This window comes from Python bivittatus, unplaced genomic scaffold (genome assembly GCF_059951505.1).
Source record: "Python bivittatus isolate LINGU-HERP-01145 unplaced genomic scaffold, Pbiv_v1 ctg000020_np1212, whole genome shotgun sequence".
Taxonomy (NCBI): Eukaryota; Metazoa; Chordata; class Lepidosauria; order Squamata; family Pythonidae; genus Python; species Python bivittatus.
The window spans coordinates 85,106,109-85,119,595 of record NW_028277030.1 but is presented as its reverse complement, the minus strand read 5'-3'; positions in this window follow the sequence as shown (position 1 = coordinate 85,119,595).

Below are 13,487 nucleotides of genomic sequence, written 5' to 3'. Positions count from 1 at the left end.
TTAATAAACCATTCCCTTCATATCTGCATCAACTCCTGTTCAGGCTCTTTAAAAATATTCAGCTGTTTCCAAAGCGAAATCCTATGTTTTCTAGGAAATAAGTTCCACTCATTTCATCGGTTTGCTGAGAAGGTGTGTGAGTATGCATGTCTACTGTATGTCTCTATATAGGGAAGCAGGTTATATCATGACCTACCTGTATAGTTGAGGTACACATTTGGATTTTTTTTTTACCATAGTCATTTGCTGTCCTGAAGTTCTATGCATGTTGTACCAATGTGTAGGTTGCATCTTTCCAGCCATCAGGTGACAGTAGTCTTAGTTGAATTAACTGCTTATTTCTTTATTTTATTAAATTTATGGGGCTGCCCAACTCTATAACAACTCTGAGCAGTGTACAATAAAATCAATAATAACATATAAATAAAACTTCCAAGCATCCAGAAAAAAACCCAACCATTCTAAAAAAATGCAATACATAGGACCCACCACTTACTCTAACCCAAGGCCTGGGGAAACAGCTAGGTTTTGGGGGTTCTTTTAAACATGGACAGGGTGGAAGCCAGATAAATCTCAGGCGGATGGTGTTCCACAGGGCAGGTGCTACAAGAGAGAAGATGTGCTTCCTAAGTCCATCAGGTGACATTGTATGGAAGGGATCTGGAGCATGCTAGATCTTCCCAATCATACAGGCCAGGCAGAAACTATGGAAGATAGACTGTCCTTAAGATGATCATGTCCTATGCCATGAAACGGCTCTATAAGTGATATCCAGCACACTAAATTGCACCCAGAATCCTCCTGGTTACCAGCTCAGCTCACAGAGCAAAGGTGTCACATAGGCCTGATGATGTATGCCCAAAATTCTCCCTGCCACCGCATTCTGGACCAGTTGCAGCTTCCAAGTGGTTTTCAAGGGCAGCCCTATATACAGCCCTTTGCAGTAGTCCATGTACAAGATAACCAGAGCATGAATGACTGTCTGAAGGGCCTCTCGGTCCAGGTAAGGGTGCAAATGGCATGCAAGAAGGATTTGTATGAAGACCTTGTCAGCCACAATTGCTGCCTGCTCTGCAAGCAGGAGCTGTGAGTCTAAGAAGACCCCCAAATTGCTTATTAGTCCTGAAGGGGAAGTGCAGCCCCATTCAGGACTAAAGAGGAAACATTCCCATCTTGAGGAGTACTCCAAAAACGCATAGCCACTTGATCTTGTTAGGGCTGAGCATGAGCCTGTTCTTCCCCGTCCAGGCCCCTACAGCCTCCAGACCAGTGTTTCTCATCTGTGGCAACTTTAAGATGTGTGGACTTCAACTCCCAGAATTCCCCAGCCAGCATGGCTGGCTGGGGAATTCTGGGAGTTGAAGTCCACACATCTTAAAGTTGCTAAGGTCAAGAAACACTGCTCCAGACACTCTGACAAAATTTTGTCAGCATCACCTGGATAGTCTGGGGTTGCTGGCTACTTGTGACTGGTCAGGAATTTCCTGCTCTTTATCTGCATTTTGACACAAGTAACTTCCTGATTACTGAACCATCTAACCTTTCAAATCAGTAGCAGAGTTTAATTTAGAAAAAGAGAAAAAAATGTCCTTGATTTATATAGACACAGAATGAACACTGTAATCTTTGTACACTCTTTGTTACATAGAAGGAAGAAACCCATAATCAAAAGCTTTCTGCTGTATGAAGCTTTTTTTTTAGTGTAACTACTTTTTCTTTCGTTTCCTGCCAAATTTCTTTCCAAGGACACTTTTACAAGCAGCCATCACTGTTTTTAAGCATGGGAGTTTTGTAAACATACCTGATTTGTTCTGGTCTCCTTTCAGGCCATGTAAAATTTAATGAACATGCAAATTATTTATAACTGTTCCAGTGTGAGACTTACACCTTTTAAAATAATATGACAGTTCTCATATGTCATAACATGATTTAAATATTATTCATATTTAAATAATATGACATTTCAAAGATGTTTGAAATTATGGATAAGAAATGCTGATATTCAAAGTGCCACCCAAATCCAACAGAACAGGAGCTATACTCCTATCATCTCCTTGGTGTCATCTCCAGCCTGTAGGGCACATTCAGATCATCTTCAGATTCCAACTCAATAGCACAAAGTTTAGTCCACTGCACTGCTGTTTTCACATCTCTTGAGAAAAACCTAGCCACGACCCCAGATTCATTCATCCACTCCAAGCAGATTCTCACCTTCTGCTTTCAGGCAGGGTTCTTGGCCTTTAGTGTCTGTAGGACAAACAGCAATTCAACTGCATTCTCTTTTTCCTAAACAAGTGGGAGAAAATTCAATTTAATTTTTGATGTTTCATACAGCTGTTAAAGGCAGCACTCACAGCAGACAGCATCACTTAGCTGACCTTGACTGGTCTTGAAAAAGCTTAGCAGGGTCAGACTGCATTAGTGCCTGGATGGGAGACCACTAGAAAATAGTAGGGCTATAAGCCAAACTAAGAACTTGAAAAGGCATCTTGATAGACAGCAGTGATAAGCCACTTCTGTATAATTCCCAAGAAAACAATACATTCATAAGGTCACAAACCTTCAAGAGAAGAAGATTTTGTTTTTTCTTAATGCCACGGAAGCCCTGCCAGGAAGAAAAGGATAGAAGAGTGAGCCATAGGGTGGCTTTGCATCTCAACGCTGAAGTTAATCATTTTTACTTGTCCCAATTTGCTTACAAGTGAAGTATTCACACATGTTAAGTATATATTAAAAAGGGTACTCTTAAAATGTAGTCATAGATATATTTGCCTGGGGATAGTCCCCATTCAGTCAAATGTGAGATATCTAGGAGTAAACATCATTTCAGAATCCACCAAGTTATTCATATATATCACCTAAAGCACCAAGCAGCTTGAGAATCTACTGCCTGGACTATGCAAAGCAAACTAGGTCATGAACTTCAAGCCTGAAGTCCCATAAAGAAAATGAATAAAGAAAAGAGAAAAGGAAAAGGAAAAGGAAAGCAATAATGACCATTTCAGACTTGATAATTTCCCTACACAAAACTAGGAAGGAAACTTGTGTGTGCTGTTCTTTGTGAAATTCACTCTAGTGCCTCTTTTATTTCTTGTGTGTATATAGGAAATCCATGATTCGATTCCTTCTCTCCATTAATATCTGAACATACTATAAAGGCATGCACAATCCTTAGGTATCATACTGTCAGAAAACGACAGACACGGGTTCGGTTATCCAGTAGACAGAAGTTTTTATTGGGCACGTTTGCAAAGGTGGGTCCCTCCCGCAGCAATGGAGGAACCCCGAAGCAAGGTCTGACAGGTTTTTATACCCCCTATCTGTCCTCCCCCTCCTACGAGGGCTTGGCTCACAATCTCACCTTTTTTACCGCCCCGGAGCGCCGCTAATTAACCGCAAAACCGCAGACATTCCACTTTCCGAATCCAATCAGCGCAATACACATTCCAATCCCCACTTGACCCGACAGCCGCCCCCTGCCGTTTCTCTTCACTCTGGTGCGAACGTGCCTCTTGCCTGCAGTCTTTCCTCCCTCCTGCCGTCCCTCTCCACTCTGGTGCGAGTGTGCCTTCTGCCCATCCTCCCTCCTGCCACCCCCCCAAGGCTGCCCCATGGTGCACAGCGCTCTCCCCTAGCAAACATGGTTCGTTTGAGGCCCTCACTTCTCCCTGCCTTCTCACAATCCCCCTTTTTCTTTTCACGCCTCTGTTGGGCCTCAAACCTGGCTAACAGGATTGCTCCCTCGTCCCGGACCCGGGGCTTCACACACTGGGACAGGTAATTCCCACAAGCAGGGAGGCATTGCATTAAGCAACATACTAGGACCAGTAAGGCAATGAAGCCAATGGCTAGTACAGAAAGTTGTTTTAACCAAGCAAAGTTAGGTAACCAACTAGTGAGCCACGACCAATTCCATCCCTCTGGATCCTCGGATATGCGAGAGGCTAAGGTCTTCAACTTGGCTAGTTTTGCTTCAATATAATTCTCATTGTTGGTTAGGTTAAAGCAACAAAGACCTTGAAAAGATTCACAGCCTTGTCCTGCCCTTAATAGGAGATAGTCTATAGCTATCCGATTTTGAATGACCGCCCTCCTGATCTCAGTGACTTCTTCAGTGAGGGCTGCAATGAGAGAGGATGTAAGGTTGACACTTTTAGCCAGGAGGCAGGCCACCTTCCTTAGGTCCAGATAAGTTCTTCCGCTTAGTGCAGGAACCCCTACTAAGGAGAGGGCCAGAGCCATGGCTTCTGTTTTGGACAAGAGTGTCACATCACTCTCACAATCAGATGGCAGCTCCCTTTTTCTTTTTTTCTTTTGATGGGTGCGCTTGCATTGGAGGCAGGGCATATAGAGAGGTCAGGCGCCCTATGGCACAAGGGCCCCTGAACTATAGGCTGGAACATAGGTGTAAGCTTCATGTCCACATAACAAAAAGAAACCTTTAGGTAGGTATAGAGGGGTTGAGGCGTAAGGGATATTATAGACCCCTCCACAAGTGAAAGCAGGACCTTTTGAGGGCAATGGGGGTACGGTTCTGGGTATTGTTGAAATATACACATTGAGTTGCATTGGTTATCCCCAAGAGATTTAGAGCCATTTGCCTTTGATTAGTCCAGGGTCTTGGTATGGGAGAAGACCCAAAATGATAGAACATCCCCCCACGGGGATCATCCCCAGTGATCAAAGCTGTCTGTGCCAATTCTACGCCTTTATGTTGGTCATCTCCTCCCCTGCCTTAGTTCAGTTCCTTTTAAGTTTTACTTTGAGTCCGTCTCCCGGTTGGGCAGTCCATGGTCGGGGGTCGGGAGCTCGCTTAACCCGATGGTAGTGGGTCCAACCCCCCGTCAGGTCCGAACCGCTGATTCAGTTGTCAGGAGAACTTGGTATGGTCCCTCCCAAGACGGCTTCAGCTTCTCATCCTTCCACGTCTTTATCAGGACCCAATCCTTTGGCTTGTGGGGGTGTTGGTCTTTCAGCAAGGGGGCCGTTGAGCGAGGAGTCCCTGTTTTCTTAGAGACAAGAGAGATTGTGACAGTACCAAGAGATACTTTCTCAGGAAGGCATCCTTTAGCTCGGGGATAGGCTCTCCCATTGGAGCCAGGAAAGGTCTTCCCATCATCAGCTCGAATGGGGAGACCCCCACATCCTTGCGAGGGGCTGTCCGCATTCGAAGCAGGGCAACCGGAAGTGTCTTTGTCCAAGGTAGCCCTGTTTCCAATCCCAGTTTGGTGAGATGTTGCTTCAACACCCCGTTGGCCCTTCCCACTTTCCCACTGGAGTCAGGATGCCAAGGGGTGTGGAGTTCCCATCGAACCCCCAGGCTCCAGTACCACAGCTTTACAGTGTCTACCAAAGCCTGCACCCCCCGTGAGACCCTTCGTGCAGTTTCTCCACCATCCCCCTCATGTCAGCACGGCTCACTACTGGGGTCCCCTCAATTGTAACCCAATGACCTGCTTCCTCCCTGCAACCTTCCCTTTCCAGCAGCTGTGAGTAAACCCCGTTCCAGCCAAATTTTCCCGAAAGTGTGCACTACTCCCCAGGCGTATCGCGAGTCTGTGTAGACGGTGAGGGACACTCCCTTTCCCAACTCTAGTGCCCGTTTCAAAGCATGCACTTCACACAGCTGAGCCGACCAGTCCGCTGGTAGTGCCCCCTTCTCTATTGTCTCTCCCTCCGCCGTCACTATCGCATATCCTGACTTCCTTTGTCCCTGCTCTACTCGGCTAGACCCATCCACAAACCAGACCTCACCCTCCTCCAGCGGGACCTCCTGCAGGTCCTCCCGGGTCTTTGTTTGCAGCTGCAACAGGGTGGAGCACTCGTGCTCCGCCGGCTCCCATTCTTTCCGCTCCCCCGCAAGAAATTCCGCTGGGTTCAAATTCCTGTCTGTTCCTACCACCACATCAGGACTTATCCGGAGAACTGTCTCATATTTCAACATCCTTCCTTCTGTCATCCAAGCAGCCGCCTGCTGACTAAGCACACTTAAGATCTGATGGGTTGAATGGACAATCACGGGGCTCCCAAAAGTGAGGTTTTTCCCTTCTGTCACTAGCACAGCAGCGGCAGCCACTGCCTGCACACAAGTCGGCCATCCCCTCACCACTGGTTCTAGGGCTTTGCTCAGGAAGGCCACTGGTTGATATTTCCCAGCCCGTCTCTGAGTCAGCACTCCAATGGCAGTTCCCCCATGGGCTGTAACGTATAGGTGAAAGGGGGGGCCAAGTTCGGTAGAGCCAGAGCCGGGGCCGTCACCAGGCTCCTTCGTAATTCTCCCCACTTCTCTGTGTCCCCGTCTGTCCATTCTACCCTGTCAGATGATCCTTTCAACTTCTCATACAGAAACTGAGCCTTGCTCATGTACTCATCTATCCATAGCCGGCAATACCCTACTAGACCCAGAAACCGCCGCACCTCCGTTTTAGTATGAGGGGGCTTCAACTGCATTATCCCCTGTATCCGAGAAAGATCAATCAACTTCTCGCCCTTCCGGAGTACATGTTCTAAATACTTGACCTCCCTTTCCACAAATTGGACCTTCCCTTTTGACACCTTCAATCCTTCCTCAGCCAACCAGTTCAATAAAGCCACTGAGTCTTCTCTCACCTTTACTTCCTTCTCTCCAGACACCAACAAATCATCCACATACTGCAGCACCCGAGAACCCCCAGGGGCCCGGAACCCCTGGAGTTTCTCTTCCAATGCCTGTCCAAACAAGAGGGGGCTCTCGGTGTACCTCTGGGGCAGCACCGTCCATCTCAGTTGTTGCTTCAGCCCACGCCTCCCATCCCGGGACAGCGGGTATTGGGCTTGCCGCAAACCCGTCACCCCTGGTTTCAAGGGGATGCTAATTGGGGCGATGCGAAACCGACCCGCCCCCCCCTCCCCTGCCCATACCTCAGGGTTCACAACCTCCACGTCCGCCTCTCGCAACAAACACATCCTTTCTGCCTGTTCCACATTCCACAGCTCCACTACTAGACTACCCATTAGATCCCTTCCCAGCAAGTTCACTCTCGCCTGTGGGATCAGTAACACATCTGCAGTTACCTCCTTCCCATTCCACTCCAGTCTCACTCCCTCCAGTACGTCTGCCTTGACCGGAGAGCCTCCCACCCCCATCACCGATACCGACGCGCCCCGGGATTTCGCAATCCCTGGGATCGGTTGGCACAACGATGTTCGAGAGGCTCCGGTATCCACGAGGAACTGCCGTTCCTCGCCAGTGGGACCCACCGTGATGTTTACCAAGGGTTCCCCGTGGGTCCCGGTTGGGGAACCATGACCCCCCTAGTCGTACAGGGGGAAACTCCTCTCATGTTCTCCCGATGTTCAGCATTATTGGGATCCCAATTTGGGTCTGCCAGAGGGAATTTAGTATCTGCGGCCGGGGCATTTGGGACATTTGCATTCCTTTGCTCCCAAGCCCGAGCGCAGCTCGCCAAATCTGGCCCCTCTCTTCTGGCGTATAGAGGTGGGCTAAAATGTAATTCAGTTCCCCCAGGAGTATTCCACCGGGCCGAGAAAAAGTTCCAATTGTTCGGCGGCGGTATGGGCGTTCTCTTGCATACGAGGGAGGGTCTTTTTTTTTTTTTAATTCCCTCAACTCACTGGGTTTGATGGGAACCGTTACGTAACTGGTGACAGTCACCCCCTGTGCGTTCGTTCCGTTCGGGACTTCCCGGACGGGGAAGGCACTGGCCGACCTTAGAATAAAGGGCAAGTTCTGAATGTCTTGGTTCAGCTGGTCCAGCTCTTTCCGCAGCCCGGGATAGGGTGGGGGCGCCAGAGGGGGAGTGGTAGGAAGAGGAGGAGGAGGAGGAGGTGGTGGCCCCCATTGAGGTCCAGTCAGCCAGAGGTCCTCCTCATCTTCCTGTTCTTTTTGGACAAAAATTTTGGCTAACTTGGGTCGAGGCCCCTCCCAATGAACATGGAACCAGACTTCCACATAGGGTTCCTGTGTTAACATTTTATGCTCCACAATGTAGTTTTTTAGTTGGGTCACCCAGTAATTACTGGGGATTCCAAGAGTATCCCAATGGTAGGGGAATTCGGGGTCCACTAGTGGATATTTTGGCCATTCTTTAGTGCACAAAGTTATCATGGTCGGTTTTTCCAGACCCCTGGTGAATGGACACAACCAGGGTGTCTCCCATTGTTGCAACAATTGTCCTAATGGAGAATCCGTGGGGATTCCCCCTACTGCGTTTTTCCCACTGGCCCCTGGCCTTACACTCTTACTCTGCGCCTTACCCATCCTTCCTGACTACGTTTCCCACCTTACAGAAGGTCCCGGACTCTTCTGTCCCCTTGCGGCGTCCAACGCCTCGTAACCACGCTAATCTCCCCGAGATTATGGGTAGGCTGTACTCACCAGACCTCCCGGAGGTCCCCTCGTCGGCCGACTTCCTCTTTACTTCTGTCTGACTGGCGATTGGAGTCCCGTCCTGGACCCGACTCCGGGGAAAACGGGAGACACCTCAACGGGGTGTTACGGCCGATTACTCACCGGTTCCCCACAGTCCGGTCCACGTCGAGGACTCCTGGCTGGCTCGCCAATTTTGTCAGAAAACGACAGACACGGGTTCGGTTATCCAGTAGACAGAAGTTTTTATTGGGCACGTTTGCAAAGGTGGGTCCCTCCCGCAGCAATGGAGGAACCCCGAAGCAAGGTCTGACAGGTTTTTATACCCCCTATCTGTCCTCCCCCTCCTACGAGGGCTTGGCTCACAATCTCACCTTTTTTACCACCCCGGAGCGCTGCTAATTAACCGCAAAACCACAGACATTCCACTTTCCGAATCCAATCAGCGCAATACACATTCCAATCCCCACTTGACCCGACAGCCGCCCCCTGCCGTTTCTCTTCACTCTGGAGCGAATGTGCCTCTTGCCTGCAGTCTTTCCTCCCTCCTGCCGTCCCTCTCCACTCTGGTGCGAGTGTGCCTTCTGCCCATCCTCCCTCCTGCCACCCCCCCAAGGCTGCCCCATGGTGCACAGCGCTCTCCCCTAGCAAACATGGTTCGTTTGAGGCCCTCACTTCTCCCTGCCTTCTCACAATACCACAACCAGATAGGCAACTGTTTGACAGCTGAGGACTGCACGTAGCTGAACAGAAGATTATTTTTCCCAAATAATTTAGCTTCTAAGAGAGAATGCCATCTTAGATTTGTTGAGAAGGTGGTAATGGAGGCAGATGAGTTTTTCTTCTGATCTTTCTGTAACAGAAGGCAACCATCTTAAATTCAAGAGCTCTTCTTTTCAAGTGAGCATGGTAATATTTTAGAGAAGGAGCAAAGGGCTAGTTGGTGGGGCTGCATTACACACATGGATGCGGGTGTGATCTTTCATATTAGTTCTGGGCTTGTGGGGAGGTTGGATAGATTTTGTTTTGCTTTCCTTTGCTTTTGAACTATGTTATGTCTGTTTTAAATTTTAAACAACAGTTTTGTATACTAGCCAACTCAATACTACAGGAAATGGTGCCTCTGAATTTTAGCTGTTATGCTACCAAAATTCACGGGCATGTTCAGAAGAGGTTAAAACTGAGACTCAGGGGCTACTTAGGCACTGCAGCTTCTGCTTGCCTATTGCTCATTTACACACTCAAATAGTGCCCACCACCTTCTCTGGATCTTCTCTGTTCATTGGTCTGCTCGTTTTCTGGATCAACCCTTTTAAAGTTGCTTTGCAATCTGCAGAAGGCTATCACAGCAGAATCCTTCTATCACTCCCTCCCCAAAGTTCTCTTTTAGGGCTTTTGGAATAGGACTTTAATTCTTCCCAGTTCAATTGCCTAAACCTCACAAGAACAAACCCACGCTTGCTAAACAAGACAGCTTGGCTAATGAAGCACATAACACTTAGATAGCCATTATAATGGGGGCTTCCATTCTTTCCTTTAGTCTGATTACAATAACCAGTTTCCACTAGCCTGGCCCTTCCCAGCACTTATTTTCCTTTCAGATGCTGTTGAAATGGCTTTCCTGGGACACGAAAACTAATTTATGCAGATTGTTATACTGCATTACCACCAAGTGTGATGCTGCTACATTGTTGAGATGGCTAATTATGGGGATAATGCAGTTTGTCTGCTCTCTATTCTCTTCTGTTGATGCTCAAATGGAACAAAAGACATGGCAGAATGAAGACAAGGAAAATGAGAGCTTGAGTGCTCTGTTAATAGGATCCATAAAGGGAATTAGAGAATAAGGTTGGTTCCCAGCATAAATGATGTTCTGCACTCTGTGTCAGAGAAACTGGAAGGGAAATCAGGACACTAAGATGTGGTCTTGGAGATGCTATTTATTGCCAATAAGCTGATAAAATTTAACCCATTTTAATAACTTGTAGGAAGTTGCTCTTGGTCCCAACAAAAGCATGAACTGAATGTTCATCACTCCAACCTCACTCCCTCAGTGCTTCTCAGAAATTGCTGTAGGGGAACATCACTTCCCTTTTATCATCTCCATGAGATTCAACCACACAGTTCCCACATATTCCATTTCTGATATATTTAGTTACACAACCACTGTTGCTGCCTGGATGATTCCAGAGAAGCTGCCTGAGGCATTCCTAGATAGCAAATGGGAGGGAATGCCATCTGATTCAGTCAAGGTCTCATTCGGTGACAGTGTAACAAGCTACAGTGAGCAAACTCCGCTTCACATATGGAGACTTTTCCCTTACCTGGTTAAGACTGTATTATTCATGGTGTGAATGATTCATTGAAATGACTTCGCAGTAACACAATTTGGCATGTCAGAAATATCTTCTCAAAGTGAGTGCAAAAGTGATTTGAAAGATTAGGCTATTTGCTCAAGGTGTACAACCTGTTCTCCACCTCCAGAGTTTGCTTTGCTCCATATTATTTTTTATGGAGGCTTGGTACACAGATTAAGACAGTTTGATGGACATTTAAATCTACTTTTCATTTGCAGTTGTTAAACAAAAATTAAACAGAGAGAGGGGATTGATCAGGAATCAATTCCTCCTCCTGAATCTGTTTCTGGTTCTTGGAGCCTGAGATCCAAGAAAATGCTTAACTGCCTATCTCTCTGTCTCTTCCAAGAAGCAACATACAAAGGAAAGGGGCTATTTATTTATTTATTTATTTATTTATTTATCAATCAAATTTAGATACCGCCCATCTCACAAAAAAGTGACTCTGGGCAGTTCACAATAAAACGATAAATATTAATTAAAATACAATAAAAACAATATAAAATTCAGTAAAAATAGAATAAAACCAGACACATACGCAAATAATAATATCTTCCAAGATGTTGATGGTCAGTAAGATGTTAACATATGGGAGCATCTTCAAGGTGCTAGCCACCCCCAGGGTTGGTTGCCCCTTTTTTTGCCCCACGCCAGTTGGCAGAGCCAGGTCTTGACTGCTTCCTGGAAGGACAAGAGAGTTGGGGCCTGCCTCACCTCTTGAGGTCATGCTCCTCTTGAATTCCTATACTCCATTAAGGTTGCCAGGAAGGATTTTAGTCACAATTCACAATTACTGGCCACAGTAATTCTTTCAGCCATTTCCACCCCGCCGCCTATACCAAGTGAATTGTACAGCCACCTATTTCAGTTATCATCTATCTCTATCTCTATCTCTATCTCCTATCTATCTATCTATCATCTCCCATGACACCATGGTTAAAGCAATAACCTCCAAAACAACAAAGCCACATCTGTTGCAGAACTCAATGAAGTTCTTTACCCAAATGCAGAAAGATGAGAGATTAGATTAGATGCAGGTTGCTAACAGAATGTCAGAGTAAACCAGTTCTGAGTAATTTTACTAGAATTAGGATATATCTGTAAAGCGTTCTAACAATTCGCTTCTCTTTCAGAAGGCAGACAATGGCTGTGCACACCTACAAATATCATGATCAGATGTAAAAACTGTGTGGTAGGAATGGTGATCTGTCTTTTGCCTGACTTAGTTGTTTATTTCTCTCTCTCTCTCTCTCCAGCAATTATATTCTTGATCTTTTAACTCTGCAAGACAATAATGCTTTTGAATCAATATGCAACATTATTTCCTAAATGTTTTTGTTTTGACATGAGCTGAGAATTGTACAGCCACATGTTTAACCATGGGACAAACATCCCAGGGCAATCTCTATTTTTCTGTCGGGTCTCCACGTTGTTGCTTACATCTTGCCCCAGTCCATGAGAGAGACATCCTCACATCATTCTGAATTGTTCTGGTATTAAAGCAGTGTTGCCTTCCTTAATCTGACATCAACTCATGGCACTTTTTAAATGGGTAAAATGAAGTGTGCTTTGCTGATTGTTTGACTGGCACACAGTCAGGAGATGCAAAGGTGTCTGCAGGGTGGGGTCAAAGATGGCAACCTTGATGGTGCAATCAAAGCTCTGCTCATTTTTAATGTGTGATGCAGAGCTTCGGTCACACCACTGCGGCCGCCACCTTGTCTTTTTTTGACCACACCCTGAGGAGATGGGAACAGCCCAGCACATATTTGGGCCATGCATTTGGGTAAAGAACTTCATTGAGTTCTGCAGCAGATGTGGCTTTGTTGTTTTGGAGGTTATTGCTTTAACCATGGTGTCATGGGAGATGATAGATAGATAGATAGATAGGAGATAGAGATAGAGATAGAGATAGAGATAGAGATAGAGATAGAGATAGAGATAGATGATAACTGTGAAATAGGTGGCTGTACAATTCATTTGGTATAGGCGGCAGGGTGGAAATGGCTGAAAGAATTACTGTGGCCACCCTGACTACCTGGCCCAGTGACCTTTTTAGTACGGCACACTCTTTAATCCCAATACCTGAGAGAGGTTATCAAGTGTGGCAGGTTGCTATTCACATGTCTGCGTGTGACTCTTCCAAAAACATTCTAGTTGGTCACATTTAGATCCTGGATCCTGAAGGAAACAGTATCTTCCCAGAATATTTCCTTAGAATAATTTCTCTGAGTTTTCTTTTCCAGCTATTTTTCTGCTTCCCTCTGTTTCTTAAGAAAAATTAGCTGTCATCTCTAAAAGTGTAGGTATTCTCTGGATTCTTGCCATAGGCAGAACATACGATTTTTTCTGCTTTTGTTTTTCTGCTTGAAACAGTATTCTCTCTTTTAACCAAGCCCAATTACTTTTACTCTCATATGCAATTCCTGTCTTTTGTAGACAAAGTTTTTTTCTTGAGGCTTCTGTTTGGATATTGGTAACTGCTGCGTAGAATGCACTGAGGATGGACCATCTTTCATCAACTGAGGAGGACTGACGTTAGGAGAAGAGGGTTTCACTGCCAGTTCTTGGACTTCCCCGGGGGAATTGCAGCCAGCCTGCTTGTGGGCGATTGCACAAACTGGCACAATCCAGGCTTATCTATTAGCAAGATGTCTGCTTCATTCATATTCATATACATGACCCAAAGTTTTATTGGACTCAAAGAACCGTAGGCACAAAATTCAAATACAGAACATTGCGAATCGGTCGGAGTACAGAGA